This window comes from Littorina saxatilis, linkage group LG4 (genome assembly GCF_037325665.1).
Source record: "Littorina saxatilis isolate snail1 linkage group LG4, US_GU_Lsax_2.0, whole genome shotgun sequence".
Taxonomy (NCBI): domain Eukaryota; kingdom Metazoa; phylum Mollusca; class Gastropoda; order Littorinimorpha; family Littorinidae; genus Littorina; species Littorina saxatilis.
In genome coordinates, this window is record NC_090248.1 from 53,105,132 (window position 1) to 53,113,228 (window position 8,097).

The window sequence follows — 8,097 nt, forward strand, 5'->3', positions numbered from 1 at the left end:
GGCTTTTCGTGAAAGTTGAGGCGGCACTGTCACGGTAGGTCCGTGGTCACGCCCTCATTTTTCAACCAAATTGGTTGAAATTTTGGTCAAGTAATCTTCGACGAAGCCCGGGGTTCGGTATTGCATTTCAGCTTGGTGGCTTAAACATTAATTGATGACTTTGGTCATTAAAAATCTGAAAATTGTAAAAAAAAATAAAAATTTATAAAACGATCCAAATTTACGTTTATCTTATTCTCCATCATTTGCTGATTCCAAAAACATATAAATATGTTATATTCGGATTAAAAACAAGCTCTGAAAATTAAATATATAAAAATTATTATCAAAATGTTTTTTTCGAAATCAATTTAAAAACACTTTCATCTTATTCCTTGTCGGTTCCTGATTCCAAAAATATATAGATATGATATGTTTGGATTAAAAACACGCTCAGAAAGTTAAAACGAAGAGAGGTACAGAAAAGCGTGCTATGCAGCATAGCGTAACCACTACCCCGCTCGCGCGCTCTTCTTGTCAATTTCACTGCCTATGCCGTGAGCGGTGGACCACGAGTATACGGTCTTGCTGCGTTGCATTGCGTTCAGTTTCATTCTGTGAGTTCGACAGCTACTTGACTAAATATTGTATTTTCGCCTTACGCGACTTGTTTGTTTGGTCCGAGGGGAGCATAATTATAAGCTTTTGTTTCATCTTTATCGACCAAGGCCTGAAGCTCAAACCCATTCACTACCTCGATTAGTCACATATGAACTTGTTTTTTGTTTAGTTTAGTTACCCAGCTGGTTATTAATGACAACTCGTGAAAATGACATTAGACATTAGAGATACGTTTCTTTCCGTGTAAGTAACCAAGCTTACTTAACCACCACATGTCTGACACCGGCACGGTTGGCCTAGTGGTAAGGCGTCCGCCCGGTGAGCGGGAGGTCGTGGGTTCGAACCCCAGCCGGGTCATACCTGAGACTTTAAAATTGGCAATCTAGTGGCTGCTCCGCCTGGCGTCTGGCATTATGAGGTTAGTGCTAGGACTGGTTGGTCCGGTGTCAGAATAATGTGACTGGGTGAGACATGAAGCCTGTGCTGCGACTTCTGTCTTGTGTGTGGCGCACGTTATATCTCAAAGCAGCACCGCCCTGATATGGCCCTTCGTGGTCGGCTGGGCGTTAAGCAAACAAACAAACAAACAAACAAACATGTCTGACCAGGATTTTACTTGGGATATGATCAATCCTCCACTTGGCCACGTACATACCAAAAATAAACAGCCAGGGTGCTACGTGTGTACAGTTGGAATTTTGTGATGAAATGATTTGGCACTAATAAATTCATGAATTAACTAATTCATCAAAATATTACAACTCACCACAGCAAGCAGTCAGGGTGCGGATGCTTGGTATCTGTCCAAGTGGAGTGATGGTCCGCTGGGACAGATCTGAGATGGTGAGCCGTATCATTTAAACAGGAAGGACTGTGACTTTATAAGCATAAAACATTATCTGTACGTGCACCTTGTGGAGAATGTCAAGTCATGCCGGAAAAAAGTTAGTGCTCGTTTTCGTCAAAATTAATATAATTGTTGTGACATCGTATGCGAGATACCCCCCGCGGGTTAGGGGGAAGAATTTACCCGATGCTCCCCAGCATGTCGTAAGAGGCGACTAACGGATTCTGTTTCTCCTTTTACCCTTGTTAAGTGTTTCTTGTATAGAATAGAGTCAATTTTTGTAAAGATTTTAGTCAAGCAGTATGTAAGAAATGTTAAGTCCTTTGTACTGGAAACTTGCATTCTCCCAGTAAGGTCATATATTGTACTACGTACGTTGCAAGCCGGCCCCTGGAGCAATTTTTTTATTAGTGCTTTTGTGAACAAGAAACATATAACAAGTGGCTCTATCCCATCTCCACCCCCCCCCTTTCCCTGTCGCGATATAACCTTCGTGGTTGAAAACGACGTTAAACACCAAATAAAGAAATAAAGTATGCGAGATGGTCTACAGTTCTGTATCGTTCTTTAAATGTTACCGTCTGGACAGTGTCTGGAGGCCTTGCAAGTCTATTCGCGCGCCATTCCGTGTATTACTCAGTGTGTGTATGTGTGTGTGTGGGTGAGGGTGTGTGTGTGTGTGTGTGTGTATGTGTGCGCGAGTGTGTGTGTGTGTGTGTGTGGGGGTGTGTTTTCCGTCACCAGTCCAGGTATTTGTTGATTCTGTTCATGTCACTCAAAAGTGGCATCTGCGCGCTTGGGAAATCGCTTGCACGCTTTTCCTTATCTATGCAAAGTGTCCATTTGCAGCGTTTTATTCCGACTGGGTGACGATTTCTATGGTTTTCTTCATGATGATGCGGCTTCGACTGTTTGATTTTCCCGTTTGCTTTCCCTTTTGATTTAGCGTTTGTCTTTTTACATCTAGTCAAGTTTTGACTAAATGTTTTAACATAGAGGGGGAATCGAAACGAGGATCGTGGTGTATGTGGTATGTGTGTGTGTGTGTGTGTGTGTGTGTGTGTGTGTGTGTGTAGAGCGATTCAGAGTAAACTACTGGACCGATCTTTATGACATTTTATATGAGAGTTCCTGGGTATGATATCCCCAGAATTTTTTTTCATTTTTCGGATAAATGTCTTTGATGACGTCATATCCGGCTTTTTGTAAAAGTTGAGGCGGCACTGTCACACCCTCATTTTTCAATCAAATTGATTGAAAGTTTGGCCAAGCAATCTTCGACGAAGGCCGGACTTGGTATTGCATTTCAGCTTGGAGGCTCAAAATTTAATTAATGAGTTTGCTCATGAAAGTTGTCATTAAAATCGATTTTTCGCAAACAGATTTAAAATTGATTGCATCGTATTTTTCATCACATTCTGAATCTAAAAATATATACATATGTCATGTTTACTCTTAAAATGTGATCACAATTAACGAAAATAGATTAATTAGTCTTACGATTAAAATGGAAGAAATCGATCCAAAAATGATTTCATCTTATTCTTTATCATTTCCTGATTCCAAAAACATATAGATATGATAGGTTGTATTCAAAACAAGCTCAGAGAGTTAACAAGAATAAAGAAAAGCGCGCTTTTCTGCTTAGCACAATACGCTACCGCGCTAATCTGGCGTGTCAATATCACTACGTTTTGCACGTGGGAGGTGAGCGATTTCCTTCACGCGGGGATTGACGAAGCTGTACTGTCTTGGTGAAAAAATACAGTGCGTTCAGTTTCATTCTGTGAGTTTGACAGCTTGACTAAATGTAGTAATTTCGCCTTACGCAACTTGTTTCCTGCTTTTTTCTTTCGATATTCTATCAGCTTGTCATGGTTGTAAACCGTAAACCGTAAATCGCGCCATCCTTTCAAAAGTGTTCAAAAAGCGGGCAGAGTGATTTTCATTTGCGCGGAAGCATACGGAAAGAGTTTACGACGTGGATTACCCCACGGCGACAGTGCATTCGGTGCACTTTTTCATACCCTTCCGCGACATGAAAAAGTTCACTGCAGTGCAGTGTCGTTCGCATCCAGATGATTAGGGCGTAATGAGGCAATTAATGACATGCAGTTGGCTAATAAACATCTGCCCTCTGTTCCCTCAAAATATGCCGCGCGCCTGTCTTTTGGCGGTAACCACCCATTACTGGTCGAACCTGAATGGATGAGATGCAGTTTGCTAATAAAGATCTGCCCTTTAACCCAGCCAAATACGCGAGAGTGGCTGTCTTTTAGCCCAATAAATAACATGCAGTTTGCCATTGAAATCCTGCCCCTCGACTCTCATTTTCAAACCATGCCGAGAGCCTGGGTGTTTGCTGTAACCGCTCATTAAACTGATTAGTGATCAAAGCTTGTTTTTTGACATGCAGTTTCCTAGTAAAGATCTGCCCCTCTGACCCACCAAAATATGCCCTGCGCCTGCCTTTCGACTGTAACCGCTTATTACTGGTCAAAACTGAATAAATGACCACCCACTCCCCAACCTGACATGCACAGCATTGTTTTGTTGACGTCATATCCGGCTTTTCGTGAAAGTTGAGGCGGCACTGTCACGCTCTCATTTTTCAACCAAATTGTTGACCCCATCTTCTTCTGTCTTCTGCGTTCGTGGGCTGAAACTCCCACGTACACTCGTGTTTTTGCACGAGTGGAATTTGACGTGTATGACCGTTTTTACCCCGCCATTTAGGCAGCCATACGCCGCTTTCGGAGGAAGCATGCTGGGTATGTTCGTGTTTCTATAACCCACCGAACTCTGACATGGATTACAGGATCTTTTCCGTGCGCACTTGGTCTTGTGCTTGCGTGTACACACGAAGGGGGATAAGCCACTAGCAGGTCTGCACATACGTTGACCTGGGAGATTGGAAAAATCTCCACACTTAACCCACCAGGCGGCCGCGGCCGGGATTCGAACCCTCGACCTTCCGATTAAGAGGCCGACGTCTTACCACCCCGCCACAGCGCCCGTCTTGTTGACCCCATAAATAACATGCAGTTTGCAATGAAGACTCTCTTCCTTAAAATGTCGAGCGTCTGTCTTTCCGTTCATTAAACTGATTAGGATTCAAATTTGATATACGATATGCAATATGCAAATATGCAATATGAAAATTAAGATCTGTCCCTGTAATCATTTTGAATATGCCGAGTGTACTTGGCCTGTCTGTAACCGCTCATTATTGGTCCAAACTAAATGAACGACATCCAGTTTGTGAATATATTTCTGTTCTCTGGAAATGCACTGAGTAAATGCATTTAAAGTTTGAACTGCAATCGCTCATTACTGCTGGAAACTTCATAATGACGCAGTGTTTTTCTTAGGAAGGATCTGAACTTCTAAACACTCAAAAATCTGCCTGTTTGTCTACTGTAACTGCTCACTTTTCTGACGTAAACTGGATCGAACCTTGCACAGATCAAGTGTGTGTGTTATCATTACACTAATAATCATGCCGACCGTTATTGTCGTGCCTCTAATCAAAGCGATTTATGCCTTTACGGCGTCAGAGAAAATACGGGGGACGGGAAAGTTATAGCAATGTTTGGGCTTGTGAATGCTCTGTATTTCACTTTGTTTGGCGGTCTGCCCCAGGAATAGTGCGTTGCCATTAGATCTGGTTGCGAGGCGGACTGATTGAGAGGGAGTTTTTTTTCTCGAGGATCGAGCCTGTGTTGGAAGCATTCTTTCTTTCTTTATTTGGTGTTTAACGCCGTTTTCAAACACGAAGGTTATATCGCGACGGGGAAAGGGGGGGAGATGGGATAGATCCACTTGTTAATTGTTTCTTGTTCACAAAAGCACTAATAAAAAAAATTGCTCCAGGGGCTTGCAACGTAGTACTTACTGGGAGAATGCAAGTTTCCAGTACAAAGGACTTAACATTTCTTACATACTGCTTGACTAAAATCTTTACAAACATTGACCATATTCTATACAAGAAACACTTAACAAGGGTAAAAGGAGAAACAGAATCCGTTAGTCGCCTCTTACGACATGCTGGGGAGCATCGGGTAAATTCTTCCCCCTAACCCGCGGGGGGATGTTGGAAGCATGCAGGTTTTAGAACTTCTTCTTCTTCTTCTGCGTTTATTGGCTGAAACTCCCACGCACACTCGTGTTTTTGCCATTTTGGGTATTCTTTGATTGGGTACCTGCATTTTGTTTGTTGTATTTTTTGAATTTATGTAATTTTGACCTTTCTCTGGCAATCTATTTTGCGTTTACAACACGTAAACATTTCAAACAACAGACTAGAATCGCCGCAAGCTTATTAATTTGGAATTTCAATGTTGTGCACATGCGAGCAGAAGAACGTACCCCCCTTACCCTTACACACCTACGAACACAAAGAGCTGCGGGGAGAGGCCCACTCTGAATTGGTTAGAGAAGGTTCTCATTCATTGTGTGTGTGTGTGTGTGTGTGTGTGTGTGTGTGTGTGTGTGTGTGTGTGTGTGTGTGTGTGTGTGTGTGTATGTGCGATAGAGAGAGAGAGAGAGAGAGAGAGAAAGAAAGAGAGAGAGAGAGATAGATAGAGAGAGAGAGAGAGAGAGAGAGAGAGAGAGAGAGAGAGAGAGAGAGAGAGAGAGACAAGACAAGACAAGACAAAATCCTTATTATCGAGGGTAATAGCCTGATAAGCAAGAATATAATTATCCTTTTATAAGAGAGAGAGAGAGAGAGAGAGAGAGAGAGAGAGAGAGAGAGAGAGAGAGAGAAAGAAAGAGACAAGACAAGACAAAATCCTTATTATCGAGGGTAATAGCCTGATAAGCAATTATATATCTATGTTTTTATAAGAGAGAGAGAGAGAGAGAGAGAGAGAGAGAGAGAGAGAGAGAGAGAGAGAGAGAGAGAGAGAGAGAGAGAGAGAGAGAGAGAGAGAGAGAGAGAGAGAGAGATCGAGATCGAGATCGAGATCGAGAGATCGAGTGTGTTTGTCAGTGTGTCAGTGTGTGTGTCTGTGACTGTCCGCCTTCGCGAGCACGTTACATCCATGCATGTCCCACCAACCACAAAGCATATGCACGGGCACACCGTGACCCCTTACCCTACACCACCACATACACTGTCACCTCCCTCGCCTATGGCAGCGGTGTTGCGTGCGTGTGTGTTTAGCGCCGATAGACAGAAGCACGGTGATTTACCGCTGGCCCCTTCCGCCAACAAATCACCGCAATAATGGGGCTCAAGCAGACACAATCCTAAACCCCACAGACCACGCACACGGCGACACTACGACTTCCCAAAAGCCCACAGGCAAAACTCAACCCAACTCCGCACGAGCCGAGCGCGAGCCACAGCTAAACTCTAAAACCCGCTACCGTTATCAACCCCCACTCTGCTTCTACTGCAACCAGCACGGGAGCCGTTGGAACTTTTGCTCTGTCGTCGCTGTTTGTGGCGACTCTGAGCGATTCAAGGCATTCGCGGGAAGTGTGACTTTACGGAACAAGTGTGTGGCCTGGGCCTGACTGAGGACAGTCTGTACTGCAAACCTCCCGCCGCGCGGCGTAGTATAGAGGCGACAGATAGCAAAGATTGAAGAGTAGAGAGAGAGAGAGAGAGAGAGATCAGAGACCAACAACCTGTCAATCGCTGTCTTTCAGTATTTTCTCTGTCGAGCGTTACACGAGGGCGTGTTTTTGTGTTTAGTGTTTTCACGGCTGAAGGTGCAACACGGTGTCTGCCTAATGACGCGGAAAGTGTGATTGTGTTTATGGTGTTTACTGCTGGTACTTATACCAGTTTTTAATGTCGTAGGGGATAGGATTTCTCTGGCTCCGTAGCTTGTTTTGTTTCATATCTCCGCTGCTCAGCATCTTTGACCTGCTTGTTTTAATTGTGTTTGTATAGACTCGCGGTCGTCTGCATACGTCAGTGCAAAAGGTGTGTAAAAAGACTCCAAGTAAATAAATTGCTATATTGCTTTTAATTGTGTTTATAAACATAGGCTAGAGTGCGGACTGAGACATAAAAAGTGTCCGTAGAAAGGTGTGTTCAGTGCACTGCGTCGGAGGAAATTGCTGTACTGTTTTTGTGTGTTTGCATGGACATACTTTAGTACGCAGACGTAGATGCACAACAATGCGGTCACCTAAAGGCTAAACTGACCGTAATTATTTTGCAATAAGGTCAGTGTCAAGAAGAATCGGGGCAAATAAATAGAGAAATCAAAATGTGTCACTTGTCTTTTTAGTGTTAAGGTTTCTCTTGCATCAGCAGTGCTAGATCGTTCGATCGAATGTCGGGATATGCAAGGATTTGATGCAGGCGTCGAAGAGGTTTTGTGAAGTGCCACGGTTAGCTTTTCTTCTTCTGTTTCCTTCATTTGGTGATTACGGACAGAACGAACCTTTGAGTAGTGTGTACGAAACAGCATAACAGTGAGAGAGAAGTGAAAATACAGTATTAGACAATTTAACAAAGAATCAGCTTTATTCAATAACATGTTGACATTCGGATTTTCATTAATTTTCAGCTGTTGAAAGTTTTCACTAAAATAATATTTTTTGGATACTTCATTTTTTTTACGATACTGTGTCTCATTGCTTCTTAACAAGCTAACTACGCGTTTTCACTTTCTACAAAGATCACTCGT

The 8,097-nt window shown here is 43.1% G+C and overlaps 1 non-coding gene across 1 annotated transcript; it reads left to right on the forward strand.

Annotated features, from left to right (window-relative positions):
- The first annotated feature begins 884 nt into the window (after nucleotides 1–884).
- Trnat-ggu (transfer RNA threonine (anticodon GGU)) lies at nucleotides 885–957 on the forward strand. The gene has a single exon. It is a non-coding gene; the product is annotated as a tRNA-Thr (tRNA).
- Nucleotides 958–8,097: the final 7,140 nt, after the last annotated feature.